This window comes from Gnatocerus cornutus, chromosome 2 (assembly GCF_029298725.1).
Source record: "Gnatocerus cornutus isolate USDA-ARS CGAHR chromosome 2, icGnaCorn1.1, whole genome shotgun sequence".
NCBI classification, from domain to species: domain Eukaryota; kingdom Metazoa; phylum Arthropoda; class Insecta; order Coleoptera; family Tenebrionidae; genus Gnatocerus; species Gnatocerus cornutus.
This window is the reverse complement of record NC_142234.1, coordinates 15676483-15692750: the sequence shown is the minus strand read 5'-3', so window position 1 is coordinate 15692750 and position 16268 is coordinate 15676483.

Genomic DNA, 16268 nt, shown 5'->3' with positions numbered 1-16268 from the left:
TAAAAGAAATACTCTCAGATCGTGTCCGTGTATTGATATATTTATGTCCATTTTAAGTCGAGACACATTTTTAAAAAGTTAATGCGAGTATGTGACTGAGGTAAGTAAAGGGTCGCGACAATGCGAACAGTCTTAGTTGTTATTCAAGTCAGATATGTTATCCCTATGTTTACAATGTATAACAGCTCCCTTCTAGTTAGCGCAGTCTGTATGAATTGAATATGAAATTTCTCTTTGAGCAAGGACCGGCGGTTGAGGGCGCGAGGACGCCGAAAGTGATGAACGGTAAAGACGCTTTGTATGTACCAACGCTCCCTCGGTGACTAGTGCACCAAATTAGATTATCACTCGTGATTACCTAACGTGCTATTTGCATAACATCTGCTATTAGATCACTCTATTTATACCTATTAAACTTGAGTGTTAATTAGTAGGAGCTTCTTGGAGATGTTTTCTTCAGTACACGCAATTTTATGGTAGCTTCCAGCTTGCCAAAACAATAATTAAAGGGGATCACGAGAATTTATTCTATTTTGGGAGGAGAATTCAATTTTGTAATACATATACTCGGATAATGTGAATGTTATCAGACAAAAATCCTTGCTTTTACTTTGATTGTAAAGGTTTTGCTTTGCTTTGTCTTTTACTGAAATTTTGACGGTTTTATTTAGTTAATTTTCCCGGAGGAATCATCAACAAACCTTTTACTTTTGATACTTTTTTTTTAACTTAACTCATTTTTTGTGGTGCGAGCCGAACAGGGTAGCAGATGTTTGCTTAATGTTTTAGCCGCATAGAAAGTTCGATATTTACGCAACATACTCTGGTTTTGTAATATCTGTAATGATTGCTTCGGAGAGTGCCTTTATAAAAATGGATACTTTATACATCACTTTCAGTGTACCTACTGAAATATAAAATTTAATATCTTAACAACAATTTAATATCATTTGTTTTGGATGCTTGCTTTTGCCATTTGTTAACTCGTACATTAAATACAAATAATAAGCGAGCAAGTCTGTACAAATAAAGCTATAATACCATAAGCACGTTTCATATTCTGTTGCGTTCATTTTGTTTGCTGAATCCGTGAAACAAGGAAACGAACGTGGCGGGGCCTAATCTATAACTTGCCCCAACTTCTCCAAACTTGATCCACTTTCAGGAATAACATGATCTCGTAGTTCGTTGAGTTTGGTTGGCGTAAACAAAACTTGAAGAAGTCATTACTTGTTAGTTACTAAATAGATCACAAACTTATCTCGAGGTATACAGGAACGTGAAATTTTTTAATCAACAGGTCGTAACTCACCGAGTCGAGTTTTAACAAAGTGGATTGCTTTTAGCGATAATTAATCAATCGCTTTAAATTCATTATACATTTTACAATTAACGGGGTAATGGAATGTGTTCAAGAATAATCCGTAAGTGTTATCAGATCCTACGAATTCTGCATTACTGACCACAACTGACCACGAATTAGCACTTCCAAATGAAGCCATTAGCCCTGTGCTCACTCGACTGGTAGGCTGTTCTCCGATATTTCGTCGAGACGATCAATTAGCTCAGCAGTAGCTGCGGAGTTGGAGAGTTGCTCTTATAGAAGCTCTTCCGTGTACAAACTGCATACAACACACACGAGAGCCGTACGGATATTGAGCAAAGAACAACGGATTAGACTCGGAGCATTTCAACGAAAGTGGTGAGATAAGGAATTAGGTGCTTACAGATTTGCTGAAAAACTATTCTTAAGTGCCACTTGCAAACTTAGAGTTAATGTCAAAGTTGCTCCAGACTTTGCACAATAAAATGCAACTTTTGTGTTGTTGGATAAAGCGTTGCATGGCATACACGTGGGTTATTAGATATTATCTGCTCGAACTTCTTGTAGATAATATCTAAAATAACTTACTGACACCTATCTTATAGTCATTTGGATTTTTTTTAGTTTCTATTAATGTCCTTCCTCATGTTTTTAAATTCGTGGGATTTTAGGGTTCTTGCTACAAATGTTTCGTACATTCTTTAAATTCTTAAATCTTTCAGTCAGAAGACACTCATACTCTTGGTTATAAGCTCATGTATACTCTCAGTTTTCGATTTTTTTGCACTCCAAAATTCCGTTCACTTAGATTTTAGACTTGTATTCTGAGGTTAGTAAAATTTTTCTTGTTCTCAGTTCTCGTTTTTTTAAATATTTAGGTTCTTAGTCCTTGGATTAAAAATTAAAGCGGAATTTAAAAAAACAGATGTAAAAATTTTTTTTGGAATGAAATAACCAATAAGTAAATAAATAAATAAATAAATAAATATAAAAAATGTGTTTTGATTTGGTGGAAACGTGGTGTCGATCTGTTAAAATTATGTACAAACTGCTGTCGTATAAACTTGAACAAATAGAGATTGATACAAATGCGTTAAAATAAATGACAGTGTCTATTTGTACGACAAAAACAAATTTGCATTTTATTATGTAGTAAAAGTTTCGCTGCTTTATTTGCTGTGTTTTATACGGATGTTTTAACATTGTGAGTAAAAGGAGCATGAAAACATAACTGTGATTGGATATAAAATTTATTAACGAATAAAAGCAACAAACAATTTAATTTAAACCAAATGTAGGCAAAACTGAACGTTTTTTTGTAAATGCATTACGAGAAACAGTGGAATGAGCTTGTTCCATCTTCCAGAAAATCAGTCAGGGTCTTATGAACGGTCCTTGATTTCATATCTCTGAAGCCGCATAAAATAGAAAATTAATTGGTGGAATCATCTTATGAAAGAGATTGAGAGGAAAATAAATGCATCGGTATTGGAAGTGGCAGGAGCAATGATATCTTCTCGCTTTGTCATTTTTCATCAGCAGAACCCTAATGAGAATTGGTCTATTGAACTTCCTTTTGGTCTGTACCCTTCTTTCGGTTTAATATTTCAACATTAGAACCCTTAATTGTTGAATATTGTCCGCGCCATCTCGATTCTGGGATTGTGAGGTTGTAAAATAGGATGCCATGAAAGGGTTTTACTGTTACAGCCCACAATTACTTTACATCGTTTTAATTGCTTCAGAGCGCTAGTTTCATCTTTGTTCCAGTTGGACTTAAATCTCTCGCCTCCTTTCGTACAACGATTGCCATACTGTTTTTCTGGCAAAATTTCTGTTTTAATTATGGAAAATAGACTAATGAGATTACTGATTGTTAGCGAAACGGAGAAAGAAAGGGGGGGTAAAAACATTCTGCGAATTTGCTGGTCGATCCGCTACAAATAGTGAAGTAATGGAAAAAGTATAAGACAAAGCATAAATAGAACTTAAAAGAGCTGCTAACTGTGTAAGTACAAAATGGTCTATAAAAAGATTAGTCCACTTAGCAACTCCCAGAATTAAATTAATTGGATATCCTTACGATTCGATTATAAGTCGCTTTTAATCAACGTTAGTTCCCTCTTGGGATTTTCCTTGCCTAAAACCGACTAAATATTGAAAGCAATTACAATCTTAGTGATTTACTTTATAAACAGAAGCTCTATTAATATCCATTTTTTAATTCTCGCGAGTACTTTGGTATAAATTGTTTACAATATGATGTGATTTAGATTGCACACGCTCGTGAAAATCAAATAATTTTTTACGTAAAGCAATTTTAGATGATATTTTGTAATTAGATACACTATTTCCGGAATCTAAAATTTTCTTAACAAGTTTGCATAGCCTGCATAGCCAGTGTGAATGCACGTAATAATTTACACATTCTTCTTCATGAAGTTATTTTCTAATATGTCAGGAAAATGTAGCAACGCAAAAATGAACATGCTTTCAAAAATAATTTATTTGCCCGGCGCATCCACCATTTTTGTTTAACTTTTCTCAAAATTCTGACTTCTTCTGCAACATTTAGTTACAGCTCGGAATGGGAATATATTATAAAACCAGTGGTAATAATTTTCAGGAACCCCTGCCTATATATTTTAGAACACGGCATTTTCGTGACGTTTATTTTAAAAAAGGCGCTACTGTTATTGCCTGGATATCATTTTATCAATTATTCACGGCTCAAATAAATTGCAGTTCAATTTTATTGGAATTATTCAGTTACAAGGTGTATTAATATTCGCCGCGTCAAAATTGCCAGCCTCCCTTCAAATTACAAATCTTATTAATTATTTATAGCGATATGATATATTGTTCGTGAACGCAATTACATATTTATAGTGTACAAATATGATGAATGTTCTTTGAAAGTGGCGTAGGGCAGAAGTTAGTTGAATTTCAGTAGGGGCAATTTCACTTTCACCCCTCCTTTGTAAATAAATAAGAGAAGAGATGTGAAACTAGATCAAAGAAAAAACTTATTGCCTTCTAACGCAATATAAGTAGGTACTTGAAAATTTACTTATTTTTCAATTTAGGCTTTTATCGATGGGAACGCTCTTAAAGGTTTTGAATCTTCAATGAGCGTGAACAATATTACTGATAAAAACTTTCAGACTCTTCAGTATCTTTTTCATTTTTGTCAAGAAGTTACGTAAATATTTCTTTTACCCGTCAGCTGGGTGAGTGATTAAACCAAATAATTTAAATACTTCTGAATCGTTACATTTCGAAGTTTGAAAAGTGTGGAATGCGACGTGTACTGAATAAATAATTTGGTTCCAAATGAAAAGGAAAAGTCAAAGTTCTCTAATGTATACAGTTTTATTGAAATACAAATCGAATAGCTTTTATTTGATTAAGATTTCAGGAATATTAGACTCAATTTTCGGGTTCGAGACCTATAAAATACTGCATTGTTTAACATCGGCGAGAATTGAGTGTAAAGGCATGAATTTTATCCCTGGTACTGTACATAGCAGCGGATAGTGGAAAGGACATATAGGTTTCAAACGCTGTCAAAACGTCAATTGGAACAATATATCCAAGACCGAGTGTGTCATTGATTCAATTTGATCGGTGTATCTTCTCTTTTCTCCTCAAAATAAGATTCCGAAAGCAACACGAGCTTAGAAATTCGCTGACAATCACGTAGAAACTGCTTACAATAAACGTCACAAACCGACGAGCCAGAGATGCTTTATTTGTTTAGGAAAAAATACGAAACTTGACTGCAAATTAAACTTTCTCGTTTTCTTTGTGCTTGGGTTTTGTTCGATGGTATCAATACAAAAATCTTTACGCAGCTTTCCTTATTTATTTTGATTGAAAGCTTTGACTAGTGAGGTGTCGCTCGGAAAATTGTCGAAAAGCGTCTTAAATAGAGTAAAAATGTGGTGTCTTGCAAGTATAGGCATACGAAATCCACAAAAGAGAATAAATCAACTAACGCACCACCGTGAGAATTTACGATGCGTGAAATAACTTGGACGTTTGGAAAAGCTGCAATTTCAAAGTTTTGTTATTTCACAGTGCGACCCTTCTTTTTAAAATATTCAAAGCCACCAAATGTGATCCGAAAGAAGACTGGTAAAATGCACCGACTTTTTTTTCACATTTGATTACGATGGAGATGTTTAGGGAGAAAGGGATGCCAGCGATTCCATCAACTGTATTTCATGACGAGATTGTTAAAACACGACGGGATATTCGTCATAACAATATAACATTGAAATGACGCGTTTACTGATACCATCAAGATTTATACATATGGGTTATGCCGTTTAATTCATGACACTGCTGAGCCCTCTGATGTAATACGTAAATCCCTGCTCTGATCGCTGTAACAAAATTTCTCGGATGTTGTTTTCGCATGCCTGCGCAATGGTTGGATATAAATAGCAAGGCCAATAAGTTGCACAATTAAAACGATGTGTTGAAAGTCTGTCTAAAATTTAGAGAATCTGGGGAATTTAAGAAAGGCGGAGAATTTAGGGAATTTGAAGAACCTGTTGAGGAATCTAGAGAACTGAAAAAGGTAAAAAAAACTTACGAATTTTAATTTTTGGGTTCTAAACTCTGGAAATTTAAATTAATTATTACAAAGAACGCGCAACGTGTCTGTTATTTTTACGATATATTTTTTTTATTATTTCTGTTTCAAACTGAAGACTTAAAATTCACGACAAATTACTGAAAACTTTACCCACCTCAAGAAACTCTATTTTAATTAAGTAAACTTTAAATGCGGTGAAATTTTAACCTAAATTTGCAGTTCTAAAAGTGAGAAAAAGTTTCAATTTAAAAATTGAACAAGTAATGCAGCAGGAAGATGGTAAAATGGATCTTTTTGAGGAGACTTGCACCGTGTAATAGTTGCTTTAATAAGAACCTTGATATCATAGTGCCTTGTCGGGCTTCAACTGAATGTTCTTTGAAAGGTATGAATTATATATTAAGTGTTCTTCAAAAGTCATTTTTACTTTACTCTCTTTTTATTCCGGGATGAGTAACACCTTTCAAATCTTGCATAAAGTGCTGAATGAAAATTTAACAGATCTATAATCACCGCTGCAGATCAAGTCGGATAAAAAGTGTTTCTTTGTAAGTCCGTTGGGGAGTTAAAAATCACTTCTGGACGGTTATTTGAAGTCTACATTTGTTGTGGTTTTGGATAACACTCTGTATATTTAAATAGCCGTTCTGGAAATTGCATTCAGGTATGAGTCTTCGCGTAACAATGTCTTTTATGGCGATAATTCTCCCTTAAACCGTGTAGAGTTTGGTTCGATCAGGGCGGCACGAGACAAGTTAATGCAGAAATCTGCAATTGATGTCAGTGCGGCTTATATGAGTTTTGGTAAAGTTGGTATGTCTTTATTGGGTTTGTTTATGTTTTATTTACGGTTTTAGCGAGAGAACTTGGTAAAATACAGTCGGGAAAGCGATTACATTTTCGAAATTGTCATGAAATTTGCATGCACCTAGTGTTCGGTCCAAAATTACAATCTCATTTCCGCAATGCTTTAATAATTTTAATGAATGTATTAGAGTGGCTTTGTGAATCGTAGCAAGGTGAAGTTTACAAAAGCAATGGCTTTAATTCACAATTTCCTATTGGTATGGATTTAATAATGGCTGTATTTTGCATGTGTGCAGTCTCGGGCATTTATTAAAGATTGAATATAAATTATCCATGGCCGTGTTTATGGGTCCACGTGTCGCTTGAAACAATCATCACACCGAAATGCTTGTGAGTGTATGAAAAATTCATTTTTCATCAAAAGTTGCAGTCGTAACTTGGTTTCGCCGATATTTTTGACGCTGACGATCATAAATAGCGTCAATTCACGAGTTGAACATAAGTCAGATTAAAATTCCACACACCTGTGCAATCGCCGTTCTGTATTCATCTGGAAAGCAGCACAGCTAAGCACAAATTGTATCTATTGTTTTAAATTGATCGGGTTCGATGAGAATCTTACACCCTATTGCTTCTCCATTTTCTACTACATAGCCTCCTAACGCCTCAAGCTTTGTGGGCTTTAAACGTGCGCAGTTATAGCCGCCAGATTATTCGATATATTTTCTTTAAATCATTCAAATAAAGCTTTCACCAGAACTGTTTTCTTCCGGGTAAAATAATCTGCTTTAGATGAGATGAAACCGAGATCACATTTTTTTGTTATTTTCAGATGCTGTAATAACACTAAAATAATTTATTTCTTTCGTTGAGTTTGACGTTGTAATGAAAAAATCCGTCTAAACAAATATATGAAAAAGTATTTTAAAACGTCCTAAACAAACAATAATTTAATTAAAACTGAATTTCGTTTGATTAATTTGTATCCCTGGAACACAGCACACAAGTTAATTTTTTTATTTGCATACTGATGTATTTTTTTATTTTAATTAAAGCTTTTTGTCCTGGCTGTCATCACTAATCTAATTTTTCTCCGCATCGCAGGTCCTAAGTAATAGTGTTAGTGCGTTTTTATACGATCAGTTTTTGACAATGTAGAACTATAATTTTAACGATAAAATTACTCGTCGTTTATTATATGGTATTATAATTCAGATACATTTTTTATATCTCCATGAATAAAATTCGTATCTATCTTCCCCCTGTATAAAGGAGAACATTCCTGAATGGTGTAAAATAGAGATTTTATTCTTCGGGGAGTTTATTTTATAAAAAATTACGAAATAAAGAAACAAAGAGTTCTTTAAGTACCATAAATTTCATCATATACTTTACAATAAATAAGCATTCAGAAGTGACAAAATGAAAAAGTGACATCCTGTCTAAAATGCGTCTTCCTTCAAGAGTTTAAGTGGGGCGTTGATAAGAACTGTGGATGGCAATTCTGTTACAATACAGTTTTATCACTACATATTTTTCGACGTGTTTGGATATTCTTTCCAGCAAGCGGTTTCTAGGGTGAAAAATTGATTTAGTTTCGAACTTTGCCAAAATTTTAAGCAGATTCTGTCTGCTAAACCGATTTTTAATTCACTCTTATCGGGATCGTTGAAAATATAAATTACGAGCAAACTAAAACCCAGAGAAATTTAACATAAACTGATCGTAAAGTGGTAAACACCTCCCATCTCGTAAAACTACGTTTTTTGTTTTATTTAACTTGGAATTTATGGCGCACCTTAAACAGAAAAAGAAGTTATAATAGAGGCTACAAAGTAAATGTAAGATTCTTTAACTGGTTTGTAGGTGTCATTGGGACAGGGTGCGAAAAATGTATGCATTTAATATTTTCATTGCTTTAATTTTTTCGCCAACAGACCTCAGATTGTTAGCGGAAAGATAAAAGAAGTAGAAAGGAAATCTGAAGGAAAGGAGAAGGGTAATTATACTCTGAATACGTTCCGCAAATTTGCAACACAAATGAAAACATTTAGCCAGAAAATTGCCCAAATTATAACGTCTAATGATGACAACTTTTCTTGAAGATCCGCGTAACGAACAAGGAATATTGAGACAAAGTATTGTTATTTGATGGTTTCTCTCGTTTCATTTGGTGGTTAACCGAATTGTTTCAGCACTTGTAATTATATCAGAAAAATTTGATTTGCAATTCGTTGAAGCGACCGGTTTAACCGAAATAGTACGTAAAGTACTTTAAGCCGTGCTAGGTCAAGTAATCTGATCATGCGCGCTATAGTTACATCGCGAAAACATTTTCAACTTCAGTGTGGTGGATTTTTGGTAGGCTCAAATGATTTATCAATCACCCTATACACAGTTCCATTATTCATTACAGATGTAAGTTGGCACTAGCTCTGTGGCAATATTTATGATGATACCTTGAACATAGGTATAGCGACACATACAAACACTACCATTTATTGTACACAAGACTCTACTATAAATCCTCATAGGGCATCATAGCAGGCCACGGTTCTCTCACAACCGCTATATTTCAGAAGCGATTTGACAGTTTCACTACTGTGCCACCTCCATAACTTCATACTGGATTTAAAGTCTGTTTACATCAGGAAAGATATTGTTTGCCTTCGTCAATTGGAAAACGTCATTTCTACCTTCAATTTGTTCTTCGATTTATGAGCCGTCAAGAAATCTTGTGCCGAATAGTAGAAATCAAATTTTTAGGAATCGTGAAATATTTAAGGATGCATCCTAAGTGGCGATTTTTTAAATTTGCTAAAATTCTGCTCTGAAAGCAAAGCAAGGTTATTCCATTAAACTTTTGAATAATTAATTGTGATAAAAGTACGGTGCTGTCACTTACTTAATTTCATATTTTGCAAAGCAAAGAGTAAAAAATGGATCAAGTCACTTCTTACCTACGAGAAAGTTCGTCGCCACTCAGCATCTTCGTCAAATACATACTGGTAGTAACAGTTCAGATATTATAGAAATGGGTTTACTCATAAAATTAATCTCCGCTTTCAACGCAAATTTTCAATTAATATACACGTTCTTCAGAATATGGAGATCATATGAGATCTTATTATATTCAAAAACGGGACTCTGAAATGAATGGAGTTAACGAACAGATCCTTATTTCATGCTATCTTGCATGAAGCAGAATATTGTTCGCAAGTAAATGAAAGACTCAGAATGAAGTTATCGATCGCATGTATTAGATACTTTAATCTCGAATCTTTCCAGCTTTGGCTTTTGTGCTTTTCTGTCTAATTTTACTCAAATACATTTGTGTTTACACGTATTTTTAATAATTTACGTCGTCTTAGTTGGTGTAAACATAAATACTTTAAAATTGTCGTACTATTTGTAATAGAGACTCAAATGTACGAATTATTTACCTGGCGCCTCCACCATTTTTAAACGACACTTATTTGGTTGTCTGGCATTTTTATTATAACGATTATGGGAAGTTTTAAGTGTAAAAATTACTGAGTTTGCAATATCGTTGGTAAATTTTAAGATCAATTTAAGATCAGAATCTTGTTGGTTTATTTTATGTTTAAATGGAGTTTAAAGTTTAAGTCCGCTTGCGCTGTTGGAAAGAAACGATGCTATTTAAAAATTTCATATTATTAAAACAACTTGAATTAGAAACATAAAGTCCGAAATGTATTTAGATTTTTTTTTGCATGTAAAAATGGTAGATGCGCCGGGTCTAATTTTTGATGTTTGGCGATGAACATGTAGATAAACACTCTGCCCATCGAAGCAATTAATTTACGGAACAAATTTACAATAACTTGCAAAAGACCCAACAATAAATCAACGTAAAGCGTCCATGTTCAAGAGATCTCCCAGCATGCATTAATTTCCCTTAATCTCGCAAATATTCATGAAGCCGACGGCAGCCTTACTTCCGGTGTAAAAAGTCGTCCGGGAAAGGTTTAGAAATGTCGCCCTCTAACCACCACTAAATAAAATTAATCCGATACGCACATACCGTAAATTGTTTTCTGGTCGAGCTGTGTTCTAGACGACGAGAGTCTACGAAACTGCTCCCAGCAATGTGTCCTAATGAATTTTCCACCGGGTACAACGTAAGTCAATTTTTATTAGAACGCTTTGTGAAGCTCGCAAACGTAGTTATTTATGGAGAATTTGGTAGACGGTGCTCTCCTTCTGATAAATACCTGCACAGAGAGAAGAGACTACCCTTTTCTACGATAACGTCTGCTGACTGCTTGTAGACGAATTATTGTGTAATATATTTCAAAAAAAGATGTTTTATGGTTTGTAATTTATATACTGGTAATGAATTGTACCACTGCCGCATTTTAGACTTCCTCTAGATATTGTAAAGTGTAACGCGTTTTTATTCCAGTTACGTTTTACTACGAGATATACCTAATTATTATACTTCGATTTTATTAAATGAATTTATAATTTTAACTGCATTGCGTGTGTTATTTTAACGGCATATTAAAACGATATTAACCACAACAAAATTATTGTTTATTAAGCCGTAAACGCATTATAAAATCCGGCTAATATTTGATTAAATCTCAGGCGCTTCTGCTGACATCAGTTAGTATTCAGGAGAGGCCCCAAATTTATAAGCTAATTAACAAAGAAGTTTTTAAAAGGAATTTTCCTTAATTTCAAAGAGTCTGAATTCAACTTAGCACATTTTAATCAAGGAACGATTCGTATGCTAATTTGAATAATCTGCACAAAAATTCTTCTTTAAATATTCGGTGTTAGCTGTTAATGATAAACTACATTGTTGCGAAAATAATGAAGCTCAGAAAAAGAAAAAATATTTACAAAGCACGGAGATATAAAAATAAAATTAGTATTAGACTGTTCCATCATCAAAGCTGATCTAGGTTTTGCTAAAGCCTAAAATTAGCATTCTTATTCATCGTAGCGCTGCATCGTATTCTTTAATGTTTCTTCAAAGTTAGATTAAAAATGTATCCTTAGTACAAGATTTGTCTTTTTATCCATAAAACTAAACATTTGGACCGTAGCAACTGCTTTAAATTCGTGATTTACGACTTAATGAAACATTCTTTCGTTTCAATTAAGGAAAGCTTACAAACAAACGTTGTAGCTATTGCTATTGTGACGTTATTTGTTTTCCGTAACAAAGTGTTTCTCTACAAGATTACTTTTTCTAATTAAAATAGTTTTTTTTGGTTTATCATACAGCAAAAATGTTGTTGTTTATCAGATTTAATACAATCAATTATAGGTTTTTATTATGGTTAATTAGATACGATTTATAAATTAATAATGTCAATTATTGGCATGTTTACATTGCGTTTAGGCGAAAATTAAATTTGTTAATTGATAGAACGAATTTAATTACTGGTAACACTTTTGATATATTTATTTTATTTGTTGGATGAAAGCAAAAATCTCAATCGTGCGGTATAAAATAATTTTGAATTTATTATGTGAGACAATTGTAGTCCAATAAATTAATGTAATGAAGGTTATTTAGAAAGTCCTAAATGTTGTACAGCCCCATAAGTTATTATACGATTATGGCATTTGAGCTGACATTTTTAGAAGGAAAAGCGTTTCACATTCTTAACGTTTATCGGACGGAAAATAATAAACCAATCCCTTGTTGCTTGTTATCCTTCGTAAATGCCGCGTAACATTTCAACCGTTTCTTGTAATAAATACGCATATAAATTTGAAAGATAATTTCTTAATAAAGGCATGAGGCCTTGTTGTTCAGGAAATATAATTCGGGACATGTACGACCTTTCTCATTTACAGTGTTTATATCCATTCTGGGCATGCCAAGTCTCGCATTCAGGTACACATACACCTATTTCGGTAAAATTCCCCGTCATTACGAGCGAGCTACCCCGAAATGAGATCATTTCAATTTGGATACGACTCTGTATTTTCGCTTGTTTCCTCTCTCTGCGTCTAGATTAATGTCTTTGATAACATTCAAAATTTTCCAAGCTGAGTTCATTTTACTCGCTAGTTTCTTCTTCATACCTTTTGTGCGTGTTTTATTTCGGGACATATGTTTCCTGGAAAATATGACAACGCAGAGCAAGTACCCGGTAGCTTAAAAGAGAAACCCGAAAATATTAATTTCCTGACGTCAGTTGCGGCTGCTAAATGAACTATCCGGAACGAAACGCAACTACCTCATCAATAAAAAGAAAGTGGCACATTAAATTGGGAAGAGCTTTGAAAGAAACTATAATTTACAAGTTTTTAAAGTGGAGCTAAGCTTATTTATGGCCGAAAACTTTGTAGCAATTAATTAATTCCAGGGTTATATTATGTAGTAAGCACTTATCTCCGCTTAGAATATGCTTTTCATTAATATTTTCAACACGTAGATAACTTATGTGTAATTGTTTTTGAACTTCATATAAAAATTACGAATGTTGCTGATTAAATTAATAATTTTAAAATTGTTTTTCTAAAACTGTAATGTAGGTTTATGCAATAACACAGCAGTTGCTGTGTTTTATAATACAAACAAAGCTGCAACTTTTACAGCTGGAAATTAAATTATATTGAAATAAATGGATATCAAATGGTAGAATAAAATATAACTAGGTACATTGATCTATAAACTATTCCACGTTCGTGGTTCATCAATTTTATAAACTTTGAACCAATAAAGTACTGTCTTTTTTACTGTAAAATTTATTGTCGTACTTGGGGGCTCCCATTTTTAAGATCTGAACACGACTTACAAGAGTCTGCACTTTACATGGAGATCCATCAATGATAAGCGTCCATTATGTCGACTATGCAGTACAGTTGTCTACGCGTATCCATTATCCGAAGCTCCTCTTTTTTATTCGCGTCCTCTCAGTATAGCCAGCCAAATTTCGTTTTTGTCGGAGCCGATTTAAATTATCAACCATCTGCACCACGTTTAGTATATGAGTTATTTATTTGATCAGATTTATCGGTAAATCTAGAAAGGATATGAAAACAAAAATCTCCAGAAAGCATCCATCTGCGAAACTTACTGCCAGTTTCTTTAGGTAACTCACCATTCGTCGACGAAATATGGAAACGACAGAACTAGCTATAGAGATATAAAATGAATATCGTTATTACTTCGTTTCCGGAGGGTGCAGAAGGTCGATCGTTATTCCGGGTGTTGGCTGATCTTTGTTCTGGAAATGCTCGTATTCTTGATCATTCTTCGAATTAATTGTGAAGTTTATCATTGTGGATCGCTTGTGTGCGTGGGAAAACATAAAAAAAGGTCTATAACATACAAGGGTGGGGCAATCGATTGTGCTGTGGTGGCCGGGCCGTTGCCGTTGTGAGAATGACGTCGACTCTCGGCAGAAGCGAACGAATATTTGCCACCAGGGCGACTCACAGAAAAAATTCTTTGCCAATGCACAAAAAATTAAGTAAAAACCTTAACGTTTTACCGACTTGCACCTAAGTAAAGTAGTTACAATCAAACAAAACTTTACGAGTTTTTAGACGAAATAAAAAGTTTTAGGTACTGTCTGGCTCCATCTAATAATGGGTATTTAATGTTCTTGTCAAGTTGTTATCAGTCTTGACAGTGAAACTTATTTTGTTATTATTGCATCTCATATTAACATAATAATAAATAAAGTTTCTAATTAAACGGAATATTGTTGCAAAGCTGATTTCCTATGCCGTTAAGATTTAATCCCAAGCTACAATGCAAATTTATAAATAAATAATGCATACCTATAAATTTTCGTACAGTTTTGATCCAAATTGACTAAACTAAAACGGCCATCTTAAACTTCTAAATTGTTGACAATAGACTTATATTGCAAGTAAAATTTATTGTCTTTATCTAAGTATCATAACTTTGTTGCTGGGGTTAGGTATTGAACTTCTATGTTCGATAAAGTTGTGTTTAACTTAGGTGAGGGAAATTCTCTATCAAAGATTAAAGTCCAGTTTTAACAGTCGTTTTATTAACCTTAGGAGCTTTCAAGTGCTTTTTTTCTTTTCTTTTTCTAGTTTTAAATTTTTAGAATTTGTAGAATCTCAGGATCGATATTTACGGTTTATTTGATGAATTCTACGGGATTTCCTGAATCTTTAGACCCTACAGCTACATCTCTGTCTGATTTCCGATCATTTAATTCTTTTGGATTCATTGAATTAAAAATCCTGAATTTCCTGAAAATTTGGGATCTGTCCAGAACTTTAATCTTTCCGTGCGTAAAGTGTTTAGGCACTTTACACCCATCCAACCGTCATACAATTAAGATTTTTATGACACTCCACTGTCTTTGATCAGTGATCACTAAATGAATTAAATTAAAATCAAACATCCCGGAAAACGTCGGCTTATTGCTGTTTAAAGGAAAATATCAAAGTTCGCATCTCCCTTTTTGCCGCCTCTGTGCACCTTTATCAGCTGCCGTTCACCTCCTATTGGCTTTGTTGAATACCACTAACAGCGTGCTTCTAGTACGTGCCTTTAGACCACGTATCCACGCTCTTCGGTCTTGTCTTACTAACGTGTTAAACTAGCCCCTCATTTGTTTTATTAGCTATTTCTCACATTCTTGCCGGAGCCGTTCCATCCCATTTGATCGCTTATATAGCTGCAATATTCTCGTAGCATCTTTCAATTTAAGGTGGTTGTTCGAGACGATATATTCACGACTTCAAGTAATCGTAATGAATTTTATTCACTATTCGATTCAGATTCCCTTGAGTACCTGCATATTTATAGAACTGCAGCTAACCGTATTGCACCGAATTGGAATTTCACATATCAACTAGAGTATATTAAAAGCAGTTTAAGTCGATTATTCTGAAGTTTGCCTTAACTAGTTTCGAAGCTTTATTCACGAGACTAACACTGAAGTAGGTAGTTAACATTACGTTTTATAATGCTTCTCATCAAATTCGCAAAGTTTATAGTTGATCTTTATTATTGTCTGTTGAAATATGTTAGATTTTTTATTAAGATATTTATATTTATGTAAGTCTATAAACCTGTATGCGAATAAACTTCATTACAACGGTTTGCTGATCTTTATGGACAATTACGAGAGGTTTCCATTGTGTAATTAAACCCTGCTCATCTTAATAACGGTCGTTGTCTGAATTAAACAAGGTGTGACTAAAATTTTTAGTGAGCTATTAATTTTAACTGTAATTACAGATAAATAAAATTGGAGGGGTTGACTGGTTAAAAATAACTGCAAATAGTAATCCTTTGAACTTGTTGAATTTCTACCGTTTTATTTTTTATCTACTTGTCTTAAATATATTTAGAAAAGCAAGTTCCACGTTCGCTCTAAATGGGGACGACTCTAGACAGTCGACTTCACATGTTCCCTGCATGTAAATCAGTTCCGTCGTGGAAGATAATTCCGCAATAAACAGTTCTAGTAACGTTGAATAAAAAGAACAGTGACATTCGAATGGTATAGCGTTTAATTATTTGTTGTTATGTTAGCCCTTTTGTAGCATTTTTAATTT